Source organism: Eptatretus burgeri, chromosome 2 (genome assembly GCF_056783735.1).
Source record: "Eptatretus burgeri isolate ZD-2024b chromosome 2, Ebu_testis_v1, whole genome shotgun sequence".
Lineage (NCBI taxonomy): Eukaryota > Metazoa > Chordata > Myxini > Myxiniformes > Myxinidae > Eptatretus > Eptatretus burgeri.
Genome location: NC_140962.1, coordinates 88,049,106 through 88,072,409, shown reverse-complemented (window position 1 = coordinate 88,072,409; position 23,304 = coordinate 88,049,106). Strand labels below are relative to the sequence as shown.

Below are 23,304 nucleotides of genomic sequence, written 5' to 3'. Positions count from 1 at the left end.
ACACACACACACACACACACACACACACACACACACACACACACACACACACACACACACACACACACACACACACACTGCAAAGTACTGATAGATATCACCAAGAAGTGGAAGAGCAAATTGGAAAGCACAGATCGATTGATACATGGTGATGGCAAAGTGGTCGACGTGACCAGAAGTGAGGTCATCGTGCGTGCGGAATCCTGGAGGATGTCCGACGTGACCGGAAGTGAGGGAAAGCCAATGACGTCACACAACCGTTATACTGGACACCACAGTGATACCTTGTACCTCCACGCCAGGTCGTTGCAGGTCTATCGGTCTAGTTGTGTCCGTCCTTGCGAGTGGAATGGAAACGAAACGTTTGCGTTGTTAAGATTGATCGAACTTTCCATCAAATACGAGAATTTTGAATACATTCAAAAAGGTCTGTGGGTTATCACAAACAAATCGGGTCAAACCCGTAAAATCCGGGACACTTGCCATGCTTGTGAAATAGTTGATTGATTATTTCACTTCAATACAGAAATTACAAGCTGGGTTTATTGTAAGTTTAAGATGCATCCTGTCTAGACAGGTCTCTGCCAGGCAAAAACTGCCCTTTTTTTCCAGTCAAGGTTTTCTCTGCTGATTTATGTAATTTGGAACATACTCTTTCAAATAAGCTTCTGGGCCACCCTGAATTTTGCCGCAAATCCAATATGGCTGCCCCAGATATTTCAATGCACAGCAAACTTTTTTCTGGTGCATTTTACACCCCATAAATGTATTATCAACAGATAGAAACATGATGACAAACGACACAAATATCATATTGGAATTGTTCTATGACGTCTCCTTGACGTTGAAATGACGTCATAGTCGACCGATCGATATCAGAAATTCAATGCACTGAAACTTTTTTTCTGGTGCATTTTACACCCACTAAATGTATTACCAACAGATAGAAACATGTCACTAAACTACTAGAATAACCCTTTATTTCTATTCTGTGACGTCTCCTTGACGTCGAAATGACGTCATAGTAATGCGATAGCCCCCATAATTTCAAATTTTATCAAACTTTTTAATTTTGAATGAATTCAAATCGGATAGAAATGTGGTATTCTAATCACTGGTCCATAAATTTTCAATGACAGCAAAATGATGTCATATTAGGTACAGTGACCTCTCCTTGCTGTGCCACACTAGATTTCAATGTTAGAGAAGCTATTTGGGAATAGTCCAACAAATTACACGAATTGAAATGTATTTCTTTCCCCTCTCAATTATCCCAGATGCTTAGTTCTTGTTTTAAAAAGTCACAGTTCTAAAAGCACAGAAGCTTTTCAATTCTCAGTCACTAAGGTCTATATCGCTGTCTTCACTCTCGAAGTCAGAATCAAGTCCGCAGTTATCTGAAGAACATTCTTCCATGTCATCATCAGTTTCAGAACTTTCTCCATCTCTTTCGTATTCCTCGTCACTTCCTGATTCTTCAGCTGTTTCCTTGGCACCATCTATAAAAGAATGAGCAAAATTTTATCCAGGATTCAGAAATAGGACACTTCTAAATATCTAAAATATCTAAATATCTAAATATCTAAAATATATCTAAAAGTCACCATCTATAAAAGAAATCTGAATAGAAATATTCCTATTCAGAATAGGAAATCATACAAAAAGTAACATTTTGATGAAATGGACACTTCTAAATTACTTACCATGGATTTAAATCCTGTCGGTAATGCCAGTAAAATTTTCCGAGTTGCTTTGTAGTCTTCCTCTTTCTTTGTGGAGGCGGCTTTCCTCCTTCTGTGAGGACATCGGCATCTTTGGCACTCAATGTAACCCTCTACAAAATTAAATTTGGATAATATGTAGGATGCACAAACCCACAACATTGAAATGAGATTAAATCATCACTTTAGGGGTATTCTGAGATTTTACCTGGCTTTTTGCTTTTTCCACAATAGACCTCTCTGTCTTCTGATTGTCTGCTGGTAGTCCTGTCTATCTTCTTCAGTCGAAGCTGGCTTCTCTCTTCTGTTGTTGAATCATCTTCATCGGCATCATAGTCAGTGAGTCCTGCAAGAGTAACATCGACTATTTACTTCAAATGAATTTAACCATGGTTGGACTAATTATGAGCAACTTATATTGGGATGAACTGCATTGTTTAGAGATCCAAAGAAGTTAAGTAGTACCTTGAATTCGTCTTTTCCTGCTCTTTGTCTTTGCCAGTGTTGGAGGTAGTTGTGGACAGGTGAACCATACTGGTTTAATACCATCCTCAGTAGTTTCCCATCCTCTGTCAGTGATGGAAGTATATTCGATATTTTGCCTTAGACATTGGTTCCATAGCCATGCCTGCAGGTCACTTCGTTTGAGATGCTGTTTGGTGCTATTCTCATCTGGAAGGATGCTGCAACTAGATTTCACCTTCTGGCTGTTTACATTCTGATCCTTGTCCCAACAAAGCTTTCTTGTTCCGTTCCAGAATGCATGCAAGTTCTGAAGAAGCTTTTAGCACTCTCGACATCTTGAACAGATTGGTCGGATCTGCCCAGCTGCGAAAGTAGATGGCACTTTTCCTGTTTCAACATTTTCTTCCATGGCTTGACCTTGCCAATGCGAAATGGGAATGATGTTGTGTCACATCCTGTGATGCTGTGATATGCCGGAAGAATTTTGCACACACCGTCTCCATAATGATTTGTTAGTTTCTTCACAATAACATGACGATGGTCAATCTTCATAAACCAGTCATGTGGTGGTTTACAGATGGAATAGGCATAGCTCAGGAGGACCAGTACGTCTGTGTCAGTAGCTCTGATGATAACAGGATCTTCAGACTTGCTTGCATGAAGAACAAGCCGGGTGTCGGCTTCATGATGGTTGCAGGATTCGAGCTTTTGAACATCAGTTCGTGTGATCAGCCAAGTTTTCTCTTCTTCTGTCACAATCAGTGGAATTCCTAGTTTTGATCTGACTGAATTGGTCTTGCAGTAGCCAACAAGGTATTGAATCAGCTCTGTCTTGTTTTCGGAATTGTGCAGAAATAAGTCCCAATCTTTGCCACCGGGCATACTCTGCTCTGGACTTTTGATGTGAATTCTTCTACTTGAAGTTCCTCGGCGCTGTTGGGTTAACTGCTTTGTTGTGGCTGTACTGTATGAATCAAATATGATTCCAAGCTGTTTTGGCTTAGACTGGCTTGGTGGCAAGCAGAATTTCAATAAAATGTCAGCGAATTCTCCCCAAGTTTGTTGAGATGGGATTGACCTAACAGCTGCTATTCCATCAATCAGCCAGTTTCCTCGAATTGGTGGTTGATCCTCTGTGGCAGAAGAGGATTCCTCAATAATGTGGTTTTGCAGCACTGATTTCGAACCTTGACGGAGGTCTCTCTCTGGTGTGGCAAGTGCGAGTGGTACAGATGTTAGGGGATGCGAATGCGCCTCTTCAGGGGAAGTTGCCATTCCTACCATTACACCAAATGCTTGTCGATCCTCTTTGATAACGTTCACTGCCTTGGACTCTTTCTTGACCTTTTCTTGGCCCGTTTTGATCCTGAGATTCACAATTTTGTCAAAGAAATTTATTCTGCCTTCTCCAGTACCCTTGAGTCTGAGGTTGACGAAGTCTTGGAACTGTTTCTCCCCTACTTCGGACGATGACAATAATCCGCTAACAATACTTCGATCGATTTCCACTCCAGTTTTCAGGACGCGCTGAACCAATCAGAAAAGGGTCAAAGTACTTGTCCAATTGCATGACGAGGCTCTGAACCATTCTCTCATGCTGTTTCCTTGCTCCTATAATTGTTTCCTTGTGAGATGAAGAGGTTAGGATATCCAACCTATCCTTCAGCGTTTTTCTGAGCTTTGCCATAAGGTGACTTGTCTTTATGAAGGCATCTGTTGTCTGCTTGCTAGTGCTGTAACCACCTTGCATTGGATCACCCTTAACTTTCACCTCTCTGTTGATTGTGATCTCAGTGATCAAGTCTCCATGGATTGTTGAAAAAGGTTCACCAGACAAAGATCCCCCGAATCCATTTTCCACCAGGTCATCCCAGGCATCCTTGTGGTTCATCTTTCCATTCTGCAGATTGACGTGTTGGAATGTCAGGTATCTAGCTAGCATAGTTGACATGCCCAAAAGCAAAGCACTTTGGAAGAAGCGTGGAGAAAATTAGAAATCCATGGAGAAAAGAAGAAGAAAATAGTAAATCGAAAGTGACTTAGACTGGTGATTTGATATTATTGGTTGTCGAATAAAATTTGAAATTATGAGGGCTATCGCATTGCTATGACGTCATTTTGACGTCAAGGAGACGTCACAGAATAGAAATAAAGGGTTATTCTGGTAGTTTAGTGACATGTTTCTATGTGTTGGTAATACATTTATGGGGTGTAAAATGCACCAGAAAAAAGTTTGCTGTGCATTGAAATATCTGGGGCAGCCATATTGGATTTTGGCTGCGATATTGGATTTGCGGCAAAATTCAGGGTGGCCCAGAAGCTTATTTGAAAGAGTATGTTCCAAAGTACATAAATCAGCAGAGAAAACCTTGACTGGAATAAAGGGCAGTTTTTGCCTGGCAGAGACCTGTCTAGTCCTATTAAATAAAATCTCGCTACCATGGTATGTACGTGACATAAGTGTCATCATCTATCTTCTATCTATAATTCCAGCAGTGTGTGTGTGTGTGTGTGTGTGTGTGTGTGTGTGTGTGTGTGTGTGTGTGTGTGTGTGTGTGTGTGTGTGTGTGTGTGTGTGTGTGTGTGTGTGTGTGTGTGTGTGTGTGTGTGTGTGTGTGTGTGTGTGTGTGTGTGTGTGTGTGTGTGTGTGTGTGTGTGTGACCGCCGTTTCTCGACAACCGCTGGTCCGATCTAATTGAAACTTGCCAGGAATATTGCTGGGGACCTGAGTATGTGCCTTTTCAAGGTTTGATATTAATCGGACAAGTGGTTCCCAAGTTACGGCCATTTATCTGTCAACCAATTACAGGACATGGTGCTATGACGTCACGATTGACGTTCCAATTCTTCTTAATTTTTTTCGGTTTTTTTTCATCGTACAAGTGGTTCCCAAAGTTATGGCCATTTATTTGCCAAACCAATGACAGGGCACGGTGCTATGACGTCACGATTAACGTCACAATTCTTCATTTTTTTTTTTTTTTTTTTTTTTTTTTTGCACGTACGGCCACGTACATACGGGCACGCACTAGTTATTTAAAATTTGACAAATGACATAAAATTGCCGTAAAAAGGAATAATGTAGAATTGAATGAATGGAAGAGAAATATAAATGATGAAATTGTAAAAGTATAAACGATAAACATTCAGATGTGAAGGATAGGAAATGCTTTCGACCACGTGTCGATTGTGCACCAATAGGAAGACGTATTACAAGAAAATCAACATCACGATAACCAATTAGAGAGCATCTTACGGCGAGGTGCCCACAAAACACGGACCAGTGTTACCAGGACGTGATTCACGCCATTTCGCAAAAGGAATGGCGAAAAGACGAAAATATAAATCGCAGCTTTAACCAAAGGAAAGCACGTGGGAAAGCTCGAAGAGTAAGGAGGGCGAGGCCTGCGGATGAGTGAGAGAGAAGGCGAGAGCGATCCGCGCCCATACCCCGGTCCGGCCATTCGGGATCGCCCCGGTCCTTTTCATCCCGCCCCTTGTCTCCTTTCGCTGTGTAATGTCATTTTTGCCTTTCCCTCGATGTGGAGGAGAGTAAATGAGCGTCGTGACGAGTCTGAATCGGCTGATCAAACTGGATTCTCCTTCATTGTCACCATTTCGATCCCGCATTCATTCAGTCCTCACCTTAGTCTGTTCTTGTATCTTGTTTTCCTTCCTTTAATCCGTCCTCTTCCTACTTTCCACCGTTTCTTTTTGTTTTTTTTTTTATCAATGCTCCACTGACTCGTTCCAATATCGACCTTCCTTCCCTCTGCTTTCGCTGCTTTCATTTCCCTCATCTTTCCTTGTCATTCTTCCCTATTCTCTCTTTTGGCTTTCTTTTCTCCCCTCTGCTGATTTTCTCCCCTCTGCTGATTTTCTCCCCTCTGCTGATTTTCTCCCCTCTGCTGCTTTTCTCCCCTCTGCTGCTTTTCTCCCCTCTGCTGCTTTTCTCCCCTCTGCTGCTTTTCTCCCCTCTGCTGATTTTCTCCCTTCTGCTGATTTTCTCCCCTCTGCTGCTTTTCTCCCCTCTGCTGCTTTTCTCCCCTCTGCTGATTTTCTCCCCTCTGCTGCTTTTCTCCCCTCTGCTACTTTTCTCCCCTCTGCTAATTTTCTCCCCTCTGCTGCTTTTCTCCCCTCTGCTGCTTTTCTCCCCTCTGCTGATTTTCTCCCCTCTGCTGCTTTTCTCCCCTCTGCTGCTTTTCTCCCCTCTGCTGATTTTCTCCCCTCTGCTGCTTTTCTCCCCTCTGCTACTTTTCTCCCCTCTGCTGCTTTTCTCCCCTCTGCTGATTTTCTCCCTTCTGCTACTTTTCTCCCCTCTGCTACTTTTCTCCCCTCTGCTGCTTTTCTCCCCTCTGCTGCTTTTCTCCCCTCTGCTGATTTTCTCCCCTCTGCTGCTTTTCTCCCCTCTGCTGCTTTTCTCCCCTCTGCTGATTTTCTCCCCTCTGCTGCTTTTCTCACCTCTGCTGATTTTCTCCCCTCTGCTGATTTTCTCCCCTCTGCTACTTTTCTCCCCTCTGCTGCTTTTCTCCCTTCTGCTACTTTTCTCCCCTCTGCTGCTTTTCTCCCCTCTGCTGCTTTTCTCCCCTCTGCTGCTTTTCTCCCCTCTGCTGCTTTGTTCCCCTCGACACTCCTTCCTTTGTTGTAAAATAATAAAGGTGACATTTCTTGCATTAACACCATTCAATGTTTGGCAACCTTTATAACTATTGCTTATACTGTACCACATAATATAATGCTGTTTCCAGTGAGAAGCTGAGGTTCTTCACCAAACGATGAACTTTATGTTGGTACAATAGAGTGATTCATTAAGTAGATTTCTCACTTGGAGCCTTGTTTTTTGCACAAGCGAAACAAAAGTGACTTTTATTAACACTGTATATCCTTTGCTTGCTTCGGTCACACTTGCAATGCAATTGCAACTGTCAATTATTATATAAGCTGTTAGTTGTACAATGAAAAAGTTTAAATTTACATCTGGCCAAATGTTGGGTATGGAGTAGGAATGAAGATGTCAGCTATAAGGGATGTTTATGAAAAGGTCCTGGTAGGGTGTGGAGAAAGAACTCATGAGGTATACTCCACAATAAAGTAAGCTTAATTGGGAGCATTAAAGTTGTGGTGGTATCATCAGAATTATGACCCAACGTTGGACTATATGTTTGACTTTACATTCATGATGCCCTAAACAAGACCATAATAACCTTCCTTACTTACGATTGGTTTGAATGTGCTTGATCCCATGAGAGGTGGGTTAAGAAAGAGTTGAGCCTCGTTAATATTTTATTTTGAAAACCTTCATGGAAGACTGAGGATAGATAAAATGCTGAGCTGGCAGATTAACTCTTGTTGGTGCTGGCCTGCTCAAACTTATGTGCAGTCTGCTCCTGGATTTGTCTCCCACTGGAGGAGAATCCAACTTAAACACTGTTCTGGTGTAGTGCTGGCAGGTGGTGTGGCATCCGAGAGCATAGTCATTAAGATAAAGATTAAAAGCCGGCTGTTCCCGTCTTCTTTTTGGTTTTGAAGCATTAAATATCTTGCGTAGGCCACTGTGTTGCTACATTGGTGAGATTTCTAGTGGAGATATTTTTTTAAAAGGAGATATTTCCAGTGAACACTATCTCAGGGACATTTCCTATTATGACAGTTTATGCTTGAGTACAAATTTAAAATAAAATAAAAATTCAAAGCTCCATCCGTGAGATAGTTTGAGCCACACCTGATCTCGGCCAACTTTCAGTTTATGTATGGTAAATTATTTTAATTTTTTTATTTTTTGTATACATTGTTGATGCTCGTATGAGAGCGAACACAACACACAACAATGGGGGGCAGGAGACAAGAGGGGTGGTTGAGGGAAGGACAAAGCAGCGGGGAACAGAGACATTAGGAGATCTGAAGTGATTGGAGCAATATTGTGAATGAAAGGAAGGTAGGCTTACATGGGGATATGATAATTGTGAGCGTGAGTACATTCACCCATCAGTACCTATTGGTATCTTTTAGGGGTCCTGGGACTCTGACACGTCACTGTCACATTTGCATCATGGTTTTACGTATTTGTTCAGAAATGCTTTGAAAACCCCTTGATTAGCAGTCATGCTTGACATGCACAATTCAGAATGTGTAAGAACTGGATATTTTAGCTTGCATAACAGGGTAAGATGGAACTGAAGCTTGTTAAGCATCTACCAATAGCCAGGGGTTCACCCTCACTGGTACTCAGGTACTGATGCATGGTTTAAAAAAAAAAAAAACTGAAAAACTAAATGCGTACTTCAAAGATGCTCAGAAAGCTCAAAAGCGTACCAGCACAAACAGAGGCTTTTGAAAGAAGGTTTTTCTCAGCTACTGTAGGTAAGATTCTTTTGTGATAATTCTGATAAATGATATTGTTGCGGGCCAGCGGGGTCAGGTGAGAAGACCACGAGGTGGGGGAAGCTACGTCGATTCCCACCAGACTCTCCAGAATTGTAGGCCGTCGCTCACGGATAATTCCGTGACACGGCGAGTCGCTTAACCGACCGTGGACGCCAATAACTCAACCCCGTAACCTAGGGTCCTCCCGCCTATGGGTTAATCGGGTTACCTAATTAACCATGCAGTTTAACCACCGGGGAACCACGCCCTCGGTACGCCTTGTCCGAACCAGATCACTCTACCAGATCGGATGCACCCGAGCGGCACTGCCAAGGACGTACCGGCTAAAAGGAACGGGCCGTTGGGAATAAAGGCCCGGCTAAACCTGGATTCGAACCATGCTGGACCAATGAGAGAAAAGACAAAGGCGAGCTGGGAACATTCATAATGACACTTATTTATTAACAGCAAGTGAGGAAAAGCATGTGGTACAACAAAGATTTATTGGGTATGTAACGCAGGGAAAGAGGAGAGAGGTGTGGTGCGACAATAATACAAGCAACTTACTTAGCAGACACAGTGCAGACTTGACGTGAGATTATTAACAGAAACAACAATAAGAATCTTCTACAGGCTTACTTAACAGACAGGCGCCAGCACACTCAGACACACACATAGAAAAAGAAACCCAAATGAAAAGGGACTTTTGCAGCCAGGGAGGGAGGGAGTTGAGGTTATTGCTTTCGGTACCTGGGCGTTTCGGGGTAGGGATGCTCCGTGGTGCGGTACCCTACAATAGTCGCGTTGTTCTGGCCAAAGCGCACGTGTGGAGATCGTGTTCTGAAGGAGGAGCTTGAGTGGAGAAGAGCGGAGTCCAGAGTGCGAGGGTGGAGCAGTAGGTGGGACCAGGCAGGAGGCGGTTCATCGAGGCGAACGTGGGCGGAGTCAAGAAGCAGGACCTCTCCATGTGAAGAACACCCACACTGAACACAACACTTCTCAATTCTACACGGAGGATTTCTCCATCCTTTCTCGAGCTCAGGGGAGGGGCCATGCCGAATCCAACGTCATCGCCCGAGTTGGGCATTCTGACTGGCCCCGACCCCTCATGTGGTCCGCCAGCCTGGGCCGGGTTTTGGGTCGACGTCGGTGCACCCTGCCCACCTGGGTGCTAAAGTGTACGTGACTCGCCACACATGTCTGGTTTCGGGTAGACAGTTGAAGTTCAAAGCGCTAGTCCAGCCCAAAGCGCACGTCGTGGATTTTGCCTCAGAAAAGAAAAAGAGTGGGGATGAAATAAAAAGGGAAAAATGATTTAATATCCTAACTATGTATTAGACCATAGCACGCACTCCCTTGTCTTCCCACTAAACAAAAGGAAGGGGTCTATCTACACGTATATTTATGGAATAACTGTCTCGGGACACCTATCTGTTGTATGCATGCGGTTCCAATAACCGCAACCATATACTGAACTGTGGTTTCAAAATTTAAGTGCACTAAATCAAGTTTATAAATGATAACATAATTTACAAGTGATATTATAACTGATAAGATTAAAGAACAGGTTGCGGGTCACCAAACGTGTTCTGAAAATTTGTCAATATGATTAGATGTGCATTAAATAGTTCGATGCAAACTATTGTGGTTGCCTAACTATTGGGAAAATTTATGAAATTTAACTCCGAAGTTGTTATTTCTCGAGGCTGTTGAAAAAAACAGCCGTGTGCCCATATATGGATGGTGACTTCACGTTCTCCAAAACAAAGCGGAAGCTCACTCGCTCATTGAAGTGTCCAGTTCAGCGGGCCGTTCTTTCGCTTTTTTTGAGCTTGCAACTGTCTATATTATCCTTTTTTATTTTGAATTATTGCAGAACAAAGTTATTTGGATATTTGTACATCATGCATCGTACGTGTGTCGTTATGTTTTGCGAAAATGGCTGGAAAACAGGTAATCGCTCCCACCGATTCCCGAAGGAATCAAACATTCGCCGGCAGTGGATAAGATTTGTGCAAACAAAACGGGCAAATTTTCCCCCAAATAAAACGGGTAAAGAGGACCCTTTGGATAGACTTGTCATTTGTGGTGACCATTTCACAGCCAAGGATTACGAAGGCAACGCAATGAGTGAGCTCAGTTTCAAAACAACTGCTCAAGTGAGACTGAAGCATGACGCTGTGCCCACCATTCAGCCTTCTCCTCCTCAGCTGGCTCCTGCTTCATCTTCTCATACTGTGTCACCTACGATTATTTGCAATTTAGTTTTAATGGCCAATTATTCAATTAGCGCCAACGTATTTTGCCTTTTCGCAATGTCATCGCAAGGAAAAACACAAAGAGAAGAGAAGAGAAAAAAAAAAGCGTACGTGCAATTTTTTTTTTTTTAAACCACTTTCAAACAACCACACAGGCTGTTCCTTTTCTCTAGTAAATGATGACTGGATTGGGGCATTGTGTTTATCTAAAAATGCGTATAAGAAATCGATAAATTATGATAATACACTATCCGGAAGTCCATACGTTGTGACCCATAATGGGGAACGCGGCTGAGGTTCTCTTCCCCATCGGCCACGCCTACGCAGCAACGTGCCCTGTCATTGGTTGGTAAATAAATGGCCATAACTTGGGAAGCACTTGTCCGATTAATATCAAACCTTGAGAAGGCACATCCACAGGGCCCCAGCAATATACCTGGCAAGTTTCAATTAGATCAAACCAGTGGTTGTCGAGAAACAGCGGTCACACACAGAGATTGCTGGAATTATAGATAGATATGCCACAACAATCTCTTGAAAGTTGGGTTTTGTTCTAACTCTTCACTTTCGCTGGGGTCAAGCTCAGCTGTCAGAAAGACTTCAACGCCAAGGCTACGGTGTATAATATATTTGGGTCCATTATTGATTCATTCTATTTCTGACTCTTGAGTGACTCGAGGGTTGGTGGTGGTCGTATGGCAGCTTAGCTGCCAGGGTAGCTATCATTTCTTGAAGCGCGACTGTGTTGCTGATGCAGTGCCCCTCTACCAACACACTGGAACTGGTACTCATTTCGCCGATCTCAGAAGGATGACAGGCTGAGTCAACCCCCTGGTGTATTAATTCAGTGGCCGACGGAGCTTGAACTCAGGACCCTAGGATCCCAAGCCACCACCCTAACCACTGAGCCAACACCAGGCTACTAGAGGGTTAAAAAATTATTATATCAAGTCACAGACGAATCAAACTTTACATTATTTTATGCATTGAACAAGAAAATGAAAATCTACAAACCAATCTGTCTGGTGGAGTCTGTCAGTGTGAACTGCCGGACAGTCAGTCCTGCCACTTGTACACGAAATAGGCCGTTTTCTGGCACTTGCAAGTGGCTCAAATTTATATGGCTCAGGGCCAGAAACTCCATAGTATAAATTCCCATCATCCTCCGACTCGTCCTCCGCAATATCCGAATGAAAACACTCAATTTCATCGCGGCTGAAATCACTCTCTGATTCGCATCTCGCCATTGTTTACACGCTGTTTCCGAATGTTCACGAAGTTTTCGGAGAACGTGACGTCATAGCATCTTTGGTAACTTCCGGACTGTTTTTCGATCACTGACAAGTTTTGACTTAAACGTTCATTTTAGCATATTTTGAGTTTCAAATGCAAGAAAATAAATACCCAACGATTATTAGCGAACGCAGTGAGCTTCATACTTAATGCGTGCACGTGAGAGAAGAGGAAACAACAACAACAACAACAACAACAACAACAACAACACAATAGCCCTGGCTATTTGGAATCCGTGTCGTTAGCTAAGACGTTTTGCTTCCGGTTGTTAAACGCTGTGCGGTGTATAAACACAATTGGGTTTTATTTCTATCTTGTGAATATCACTTAACGTGTGCACATGAGAGAATACAACAAAACATGAGAGAATAATACACAGAGAGAGAATACATGAGGGAAACAACAAAAACAACACAATACCCTGGCAATTGTGAATCCGGGTCGTTGGCTATGACCATTTTGCTTCCGTTTTTTTTTGCTTCTGGATTTTTTTTGTTTCCGATTTTTGTCATGGGGAATGATGCATGTCGGGAGATCATGACCAGAAGTGTTTATTTATTTATTCAATTATTTTTTTGCCAAAGTTAATTTTATACTTCCGAAAGTGATTTTTTTTTCATGACGGGAAGTGTTTATTTTGTATTTAACATTACCGGGAGTGATTTTGACTCTTTCCGGAACTTTTAATTTCTTTTATTCTTGACCAGAAGTGATTGTTTATTTATTTATTTATTCAATTATTTTTTCCCGAAGTTAATTTTAATAAAGATATCTCCCGCATCATCAAAAAATATTTTTAATCGTGATTTACATTATTTGTTCGCTGATCCCGAATCCAGGCCGAAGTAACCGGAAATTGCGTCAAAATCGTCAGCTGTGCGGCGCTTACACGTACCACGGTATAGTTGGCAAGTATAGAGTTGTGCACAAGTTTTATGTAAAGTCAGAAGCAAATGTAAGAAGAATTCTACGTTCGCTTCTCGGCTTTGCCTATTCCATATTAATGTGCTTACAACCTTCGAATCACGTGAAGTCATCAGCGACCCAAAACCTGCTCTTAAAAAAAAAAAACAAGGACAAATGTGTCCACGAGCAGCGTCCTAAAGATTTCGTCGGCTAAAAAAAAAAATTTTTTTTAAATACAACAACAACTTCCGATATTTCATCACGTGCCTTGATTAAGCCAATAGCAAAACGCGTCATAATGTATTTACGTATTTACGATATATCGTGTATTTACGAAATAAATAATGTATTTACTAAATTACAGTACGATAAATGGAATAATCTTTAAATAGTAACGTGAACTTTTCGAAACTTTAAAGCAAATGTCTGAATATATTTAAAAGTTCATGATAGACGCTCTCAAAAGGCACCGTCAATGTGAGGATGTGTACATGTGCTCAGTATTTAAGGAGATCTGGATATTGTATATACAAGAGCCGAGTCCTAGAGATTAAGGTTTTGTCTTCACAAGAAGAAGAAGAAGAACAAGAAGAAGAAGAACAACGCCGAGCTCTCTATGAGCAGCGTTCGTTACGCAAGACGCTGCTAAAAATTCTCAGGAGAGCACTTGAGCGAAGAGGAAGAAGAGGTTTTTTCAGCTCACGTCGGTAAGATCCGTGACAATTCTGATTATTGATACATTGTGATTTCAAAATCAAGTTTATAAATGATAACATAATTTACAAGTTATATTGCAGATTTATTACTTATAACATTAAAAAAAAAAGATTGAAGGAGAACACGTGAGTAAGGAAGAAGAAGAGGAGGTTCAGGTGCATCCGGAACGAAAAAAAATAGTGGCTTGTGCGTGTTGTCTGGAGCGGACATCTGAAAGAGCACTTACAGAGGAGTAAGATGCATACTGATCTGAGAGGCGCTTGGGAAAGCAGGCGAGCGCGCTCAAAGCTGACTTTTTTTTTTCCATGAATACCAAACCATTTCTGCTGGTACTCATTAAAGAACCGAATTTTTAAAATTGTGTGAACCCCTGCCTATAGTATAGGGGAAGGTTTGTTGCTGTTGCAGTTTGTTTCTACAATTGGTGCCCCCAATTTTTAGCTCTGTCCATCCGTCTCCTTTTTCAACTTCTCTGGCCAAACCGCTGGGTCGATCTGGCTGAAATTTGGCAGCAACCTTCCTCTCGGGACTGTAACAGGAATTACAAAGCTCATTCCGGCCACATGATTTTAAGAAGGTCAAAATGGCCGATTTAGTAAATATCTTTTAAAATCTTATTCTCCAGACCCACCAGTCAGAATACAACCAAATTTGCAACCCAGATAAGCTACAGGTCCAGTGGTCCTTTTTTAATGTTACCACAGCATCTGGCAACCAGAATTATTTAACTGTTTGAATCTGAGATCTTTTTTTTGTCTTTTTAAAAAATACTAGTAGGGGCGGGCCCGAAGGTGATAAACGATGACTGGATTGGGGAATTATTTAAATTCGATCGGACCAACAGTATCATAAATGGCCATAACTTGGGAAACACCTGGGAAACATACTCAGGTCCCCAGCATCAATTGTGACGTCATATCAAACGAACAAGAATTGACGCCCCCTCTCTCTTGCCCCCCTCGCTCCCCCTAGTCTCACCCCTCCTCTCTCCCCCCTCCTCTCGTCCCCACTCTCACCCCCTCTCTCGCCCCTCCTCTCTCCCACTCTCTTGAATTGTGACACCTCCTCTCTCTCCCCCCTCACCCCTCTCTCGCCCCCTCTCTTGCCCCCTCTCTTGCCCCCTCTCTTGCCCCCCTCTCTTGCCCCCTCTGTTGCCCCCTCTCCCCCTCCTCTCTCCCCTCCTCTCCCCCTCTCCCCCCTCTCCCCCTCTCCCCCTCTCCCCCCTCTCCCCCTCTCGCCCCCCTCTCTCCCCCTCTCGCCCCCTCTCGCCCCCTCTCTCGCCCCCCTCTCGCCCCCTCTCGCCCCCTCTCGCCCCCCTCTCGCCCCCCTCTCGCCCCCTCTCGCCCCCCTCTCGCCCCCTCTCGCCCCCCCTCTCGCCCCCTCTCTCGCCCCCTCTCTCGCCCCCTCTCTCGCCCCCCTCTCTCGCCCCCCTCTCTCGCCCCCTCTCACGCCCCCTCTCACACCCCCCTCTCACACCCCCTCTCACACCCCCTCTCACGCCCCCTCTCTCGCCCCCTCTCTCGCCCCCTCTCTCGCCCCCCTCTCTCGCCCCCCTCTCTCGCCCCCCTCTCTCGCCCCCTCTCTCGCCCCCTCTCTCGCCCCCTCTCTCGCCCCCTCTCTCGCCCCCCTCTCTCGCCCCCCTCTCTCGCCCCCTCTCTCGCCCCCTCTCTCGCCCCCTCTCTCGCCCCCTCTCTCGCCCCCTCTCTCGCCCCCTCTCTCGCCCCCTCTCACGCCCCCCCTCTCACGCCCCCTCTCTCACGCCCCCCTCTCACGCCCCCCCTCTCACGCCCCCCTCTCACGCCCCCTCTCACGCCCCCTCTCACGCCCCCTCTCACGCCCCCTCTCACGCCCCCCTCTCACGCCCCCTCTCACGCCCCCTCTCACGCCCCCCTCTCACGCCCCCCTCTCACGCCCCCTCTCACGCCCCCCTCTCACGCCCCCTCTCACGCCCCCCTCTCACGCCCCCCTCTCACGCCCCCCTCTCACGCCCCCCTCTCTCCGCCCCTCTCACGCCCCCTCTCACGCCCCCCTCTCACGCCCCCCTCTCACGCCCCCCCTCTCACGCCCCCTCTCACGCCCCCCTCTCACGCCCCCCTCTCACGCCCCCCTCTCTCGCCCCCTCTCTCGCCCCCTCTCTCGCCCCTCTCTCGCCCCCTCTCTCGCCCCCTCTCTCGCCCCCTCTCTCGCCCCCTCTCTCGCCCCCTCTCTCGCCCCCTCTCTCGCCCCCCTCTCTCGCCCCCCTCTCTCGCCCCCTCTCTCGCCCCCTCTCTCGCCCCCCTCTCTCGCCCCCCTCTCTGGCCCCCCCTCTCACACACCCCCTCTCACACCCCTCTCACACCCCCTCTCACACCCCCTCTCACACCCCCTCTCACACCCCCTCTCACACCCCCTCTCACACCCCCTCTCACACCCCCTCTCACACCCCCTCTCACACCCCCTCTCACCCCCTCTCACACCCCCCTCTCACACCCCCTCTCACACCCCTCTCACACCCCTCTCACACCCCCTCTCACACCCCCTCTCACACCCCCTCTCACACCCCCTCTCACACCCCCTCTCACACCCCCTCTCACACCCCCTCTCACACCCCCTCTCACACCCCCTCTCACACCCCCTCTCACACCCCCCTCTCACACCCCCTCTCACACCCCCTCTCACACCCCCTCTCACACCCCCTCTCACACCCCTCTCCCGTCCCTCTCTCTCATCCCCACTCCCACCCCTCTCTTGCCCCCCTCTCTCCTCCCTAGTCTCACCCTTCCTCTCTCCCCCCTCCTCTCTCGCTCCCACTCTAATCCTCACCTCTCCGATCCCCCTCTGTCGCAGATATTGGTCGACAGATAAATGGCCGTAACTTGGGAACCGCTCGTCCAATTAATATCAAACCTCGAAAAGGCACATCTGCGGGTCCCCAGAAATATTCCTGGCAAGTTTCAATCAGATCGGACCGTCAATCGTGCAAAAAAAAAAAAAAATACATAACCATTGTGACGTCATTCGTGGTGTCATAGCATCGTGTCTTGTCATTGGTCGACAGATAAATGGCCGTAACTTGGGAACTGCTTATGCGATTAATATCAAACCTTGAAAAGGCACATCCGCGGGCCCCCAGCAATATTCTTGGCAAGTTTCAATCAGATCGGACCGTCATTCGTGCAAAAAAATAAAAAAATAAACATTAATTGTGCCGTCATTAGTGATGTCATAGCACCATGTCTTGTCATTGGTTGACAGATAAATGGCCGTAATTTGGGAACCGCTCGTCCGATTGATATCAAACCTCGAAAGGGCACATCCATGGGGCCCCGGCAATACTCCTGGCAAGTTTCAATCCGAAGAGGAAGCATTGTGACGTCATTCGTGACATCATAGCACCGTGTCCTGTCTGGTTGACACAATATATAGGCCGTTATTGGTTGACAGACATTGGTCATTGTATCACGTTATTCTTTTATTCAATTATTGTGCTATCATTGTGTACTGCCAATTATTGTACTATTATTATTATTATTATTATTAATATGCTGTTATCATTATTCTGAGAAAAAAATGGCATGAGAAGGTGGAACGACACTTCAGCTGAGATATATACACCATTCCAACATGAAAAAGGCAATAAAATGGCCGTAACTTGGGAACCGCTCGTCCGATTGACATCAAACCTCGAAAAGGCACATGTGCGGGGGCCCCGGCAATATTCCTGGCAAGTTTCAATCGGATCGGATCGGCGGTCGTTGAGAAACGGCGGTCGCAGACAAACGAACAGACACACACAGAGATTGCTGGAATTCGGGGCGGGGCCCGTAGATGCTAAACGACGACTGGATTGGGGCATTATTTCAATTCGATTGGACCAACCGTATCATAAATGGCCATAACTTGGGAAACACCTGGGAAACATACTCAGGTCCCCAGCGTCAATTGTGACATCATATCAAATGAAGAAGAATTGTGACGCCCCCTCTCTCTCGCTCCCCCCGAGTCTCGCCCCTCTCTCTCGCCCCCTCCTCTCTCCCCCTCTCTTGAATTGTGACGCCCCGTCTCTCTCACCCCTCCTCTCTCCCCCTCTCTCTCCCCCTCTCTCTCCCCCTCTCTCTCCCCCTCTCTCTCCCCCTCTCTCTCCCCCTCCCTCTCCCCCTCCCTCTCCCCCTCTCTCTCCCCCTCTCTCTCCCCCTCCCTCTCCCCCCTCTCTCTCCCCCATCTTTCTCCCCCCTCTCTCCCCCTCTTTCTTCCCCCTCTTTCTCCCCCCTCTCTCTCGCCCCTCCTGTCTTCCCCCTCCTCTCTCCCCCCTCCTCTCTCTCCCCCTCCTCTCTCCCCCTCCTCTCTCCCCCTCCTCTCTCCCCCTCCTCTCGCCCCTCCTCTCTCGCCCCTCTCTCTCGCCCTTCTCGCTCGCCCCCACTCCCACCCCCTCTCACACCCCCTCTCTCGTCCCCACTCCCACCCCTCTCTCTCCCCCTCTCTTGCCCCCCTCTCTCCCCCCAGTCTCGCCCTTCCTCTCTCCCCCCCCTCTTCTCTCGCCCCTCTCTCTCGCCCCCACTCTCATCCCCCCTCTCCCGTCCTCCTCTCTCGCAGATATTGGTCGACAGATAAATGGCCGTAACTTGGGAACCGCTCGTCCGATTAATATCAAACCTCAAAGGCACATCCGCGGGTCCCCAGCAATATTCCTGGCAAGTTTCAATCAGATCGGACCATCAATCGTGCAAAAAAATAAATAAATAAATAAATAAACAATTGTGACGTCATTCGTGATGTCATAGCACCGTGTCTTGTCATTGGTCGACAAATAAATGGCCGTAACTTGGGAACCGCTCGTCCGATCGATATCAAACCTCAAAGGCCATCCGTGGGTCCCCGGCAATATTCCTGGCAAGTTTCAATCCGATCGGACCGGTGGTCGTCGGGTTATTAATAATTTGTGAAAAAATTGGCATGATAAGGTGAGAAGGTGGAACGACACCTTCAGCTGCCATATATACACCTTTACAACACTGAAAAAGCAGTAAAATGGCCGTAACTTGTGAACCGCTCGTCCGATCGATATCAAACCTCGAAAAGGCACATCCGCGGGTCCCCGGTAATATTCCTGGCAAGTTTCAATGACATCGGACCGCAGTCGTCAAACGGCGGTCGGAGACAGCCAAACAGACATCCACACAGACAGACACACACAGGGATTGCTGGAATTATAGATAGATAGATCACTTGGCTGTGCCTGGATTGGTTTGAGGGGAGAGGAGTATCAAATCAATTGATACCACCGATGGCCTCAGGAAAAAGGGTCACCTAGGTACGTAATAAATAGATGGAATGTGGCCTGTTATGATGTCCATAACTTGTCAATCGTGCGTCAGAGACCTGTGGGACCTCATTAGACTCTCGTGAGTCCCGGTTTACCATGTGGACACGTTATCAAAATTTATTACTTTGTGTTCACGTTATTTAAACACCAATTCAACTGATACCGACAATGTCCCCAGGAAAAAGGGCTAACTGCGTACGTAATAAATAGATTGAATGTGGCGTGTTCGTCCATAACTCATCAACCCCACATAGTAGAGAGACTTGCTGGGTTCCCGATGACTTGGGTGAGTCCCAGTTTACCTTCTGCACCCATGGTATTGTTGCGGGGTCGGATAAGAAGACCACTAGGTGGGAGAAGCTACGTCGATTCCCACCAGACTCCCCGGAATTGTCGGCCGTCGCACACGGATAATTCCGTGACGCAGCGGGTCGCTTAACCGACCGTGGACGCCAATAACTCAACCGCGTGACCTAGGGTCCTCCCGTCTATGGGTTAATCGGGTTACCCAATTAATCACGTGGTGTAATTACCGGGGAACCATGCCCTCGGTACGCCTTGCCCGAACTGGATCAATCTACCGGATTGGATCATTTTTCCGGATCGATGCAGCCGAGCGACACTGCCAGGGACGTACCGGCTAAAAGGAATGGATCGTTGGGAATAAAGTCCCGGCTTGAGTAGGATTCGGACCATGCTGGAACAATGGGAGAAAAGCCTAAGGCGGGCTGGGAACATTCCGAATGACAATTATTTATTAACAGCAAGCGAGGAAAAGCATGTGGTACGACAAAGATTTATTGGGTATGTAACGCAGGGAAAGAGGAGAGACGTGTGGGGTGTCACAATAATACAAGCAACTTACAAAAGCAGACAGTGCAGAGTTGACATGAGATTATTAACAGTAACAACAATAAGGATCTTCTCCAGGCTTACTTAACAGACAGGTGCCAGCACACTCAGACACACACAGAAAAAGAAACCCCAATGAAAAGGGACTTTTGCAGCCAGGGAGGGAGGGAAGTTGAGGTTATTGCTTTCGGTACCTGGGCGTTTCGGGGGAGGAATGCTCTGTGGTGCGGTACCCGATAATAGTCGCGTTGTTCTGGCCACAGCCGCACGTGTGGAGATCGTGTTCTGAAGGAGAAGCTTGAGTGGAGAAGGCGGAGTCCATAGCACGAGGGTGGAGCGGTAGGCGGGACCAGGTAGGTGGAGTCGAGAAGCAGGAGACGAGGAACAGGAGGAGATTTGTCGACGTCGTGTGGGCGGAGACGAGGAACAGGAAGTGGTTCGTCGACGTCGTGTGGGCGGAAACGAGGAACAGGCGGCGGTTCGTCGACGTCGTGTGAGCGGAGACGAGGAACAGGAGGTGGTTCGTCGACGTTGTGAGGGCGGAGACGAGGAACAGGAGGAGGTTCGTCGACGTCGTGTGGGAGGAGACGAGGAACAGATTTGTAGACGTCGTGTGGGTGGAGACGAGGAACATGAGGCGGTTCATCGACGACGTGTGGGCGGAGACGAGGAACAGGAGGCGGTTTGTCGACGTCGTGTGGGCGGAGACGAGGAACAGGAGGCGGTTCGTCAACGTCGTGTGGGCGGAGACGAGGAACAGGAGGCGGTTCGTCGACGTCATGTGGGCGGAGACAAGGAACAGGAGGCGGTTCGTCGACGTCGTGTGGGCGGAGACGAGAACAGGAGGCGGTTCGTCGACGTCGTGTGGGCGGAGACGAGGAACAGGAGGCGGTTCGTCGACGTCGTGTGGGCGGAGACGAGGAACAGGAGGCGGGCCGTCGACTTCGTGTGGGCGGAGACGAGGAACAGGAGGCGGGCCGGCGAGACGTGGGCGGAGTCCAGAAGCAGGAACACTCCACGTGAAAAAACCACTCAACATCTCTTAAGATGGAGGACTTCTCCGTCTTTTATAGAGCCTGAAGCTCGGGGGAGGGGCCATGCCAAACCCAACGTCATCGCCCGAGTCAGGCGTTCCGACTGGCTCCGACCCCACACGTGGTCCGCCAGCTTGAACTGGGTTTCGGGTAGACGTTGGTGCAGCACGCAGATTTACCTCAGGAGTGATTGGAGGGGAGGGTACCGTGCTTGGGTTGTCGTGGTGCACGCCTGTGGTAGAGGGAGGGAGGGTACCGTGGTTTGTCGTGGTGCACGCTTGTGGTAGAGGGAGGGGAGGGTACCGTGGGTTGTCGTGGAAGCTCAAAGCGATGGTCCAGCACCTAGCGCAGGTCGTGGATTTTGCCTCAAAAAAGAAAAGCAAAAGAGTGGGGATAAAATAAAAGGGGAAAATGATTTAATAATCCTAACTATTAGACCATCGCAACGCACTCCCGGTTGTCCTGCTAAACAAAAGGAAGGGAACTATCTACACATGTATTAATGGCATAACTGTCTCGGGACACCTCTCTGTTGTATGCATGCAGTTCCGAGAACCGCAACAGTATCAACATTTATTACTTTGTGTTCAGATTATTTAAACACCAATGAAATTGATAGTCTATGTGTTCAGGAAAAAGAACTACCTGCGTACGTAATAAATACATTGAACGCTGCGTGTAACTCGGTCCACAACTCGTCAATCCCGTGTGGTAACAAAGCAGTGTTGTATCAAAGCCGGGCGTCTTGGGACCCGGTCATCACTACCTGCAGTTATAAAGTTGCATTTCTCGTTCTTCTTCATTTTTGTTTTATTTTGCCTGCAATTTTCTGGTTAATTCCCTTATCAATTACAAAATTTTCACCGTCGTATGTCTTTTTTTTCTTATAAATTTAAAGTGATAATTTTGACGTCATATGTCACGTGGTACGGGTGCCATCTTTGAAAAAACAAAAAACTTTGGATGCGGCCTCCTTTTCTGAAATCACTTGCTGGAAAAAAATTGAAACATGGCTCATTGCCAAGATATCCTCAAGGAGTATAAGTGTTCTGAACTGTGACGTCATCAGTGAAGTGGTATCCTGGTGAAAACTTTACACGTAAAACGCTGCATCCAAAAAATAAAAAAAATTCTTGAGCGTCATCGACGCAACAACTCACGGGGAAAAAAATATTATGATGTCATTGGTCACGTGGTTCAGCAGCCATATTATTAAAAAAAAATTTTTTTTTCTTTGAAACAGCTCAACAGATTGAGGCAGCACTTCACAGGTATGACCGCCTATCCATGGCGAACAAAAAGTTCTGTTGCTTTTTTGACGTAGGTCACATGGTTTTGGCAGCCATATTGAATTTACCCTAAAGCCTTCAAAAAACTTCTCTAGAATTGCTGAACAGATCAAGGAGAAACTTCACACGCATGTTTCCCAAGCCATGAGTGCACCAGTTTGTTTATGAATAATTGATGTCGCATGGTTTGGCAACCATATTGGATTGAAGAAAAATATTAAATAAAGTTTTCTCTGGATCCATTTATTCTAGTGAGGCTAAACTTTGCAAATATCATCTCACGCCATTGCTGCATATAGGGTAAAAATGATGACGTCGCAAGTCATGTGGTTTGGCGGCCAACTTGGATGGAAAAACGAACCTTATCCGATGAACACAAAACTTCACAAGTGTGATCCCCTACCCAATTAGAGGCAGAATATATATTTATGATGTCATAGGTCACATGGTTTGTCAGCCATATTGGGTTGAAAATGAACCCTTTTAACTCTAGTGGCCGTTTTACCAGCCGCTATTCAAACTTCCATACACCCGAATGGCCGGTTTACCGGCCGCTATTCTAACTTCCATACACCCGAGTGGCCGGTTTACTGGACGCTATTCAAACCTCCATGCACCCGAGTGGCCGGTTTACCAGCTGCTATTTCAACTTCCACATACTCGAGCGGTCAGTTCACCGGCCACTATTCAAACCTCCATACACCCGAGTGGCCGGTTTACCAGCTGCTATTCCAACTTAAACATACTCGAGCGGTCAGTTCACCGGCCACTATTCAAACCTCCATACACCCGAGTGGCCGGTTTACCAGCTGCTATTTCAACTTCCACATACTCGAGCGGTCAGTTCACCGGCCACTATTCAAACCTCCATACACCCGAGAGGCCGGTTTACCAGCTGCTATTCCAACTTCCACATACTCGAGCGGTCAGTTCACCGGCCACTATTCAAACCTCCATCCACCCGAGTGGCCGGTTTACCGGCCGCTATTCAAACTTCCACATACTTGAGCGGTCAGTTCACCGGCCACTATTCAAACCTCCATCCACCAGAGTGGCCGGTTTACCGGCCGCTATTCAAACCTCCACATACTCGAGCGGTCAGTT

At 46.8% G+C, this 23,304-nt stretch overlaps 1 protein-coding gene and 1 pseudogene across 8 annotated transcripts in view; one reads left to right on the top strand and one right to left on the bottom strand.

Moving 5' to 3' along the window:
- Nucleotides 1-23,304, top strand: part of PRDM15 (PR/SET domain 15) — a 192,943-nt gene that overhangs the window by 44,888 nt on the left and 124,751 nt on the right. For 4 of the 8 annotated variants that reach the window (XM_085870225.1, XM_085870228.1, XM_085870229.1 and 1 more), the window contains exon 1: nt 5,424-5,613. The exons of 1 other annotated variant lie outside the window; for it this stretch is intronic. The gene's annotated coding sequence lies outside the window, so the exon portion shown is untranslated. Of the gene's footprint in view, nt 1-5,423; nt 5,641-23,304 lie in introns of those variants that run through there. 3 more of the 8 variants (XM_085870221.1, XM_085870222.1, XM_085870223.1) reach the window with 3 other exon arrangements.
- Nucleotides 506-3,997, bottom strand: LOC147032515 (uncharacterized; annotated as a pseudogene).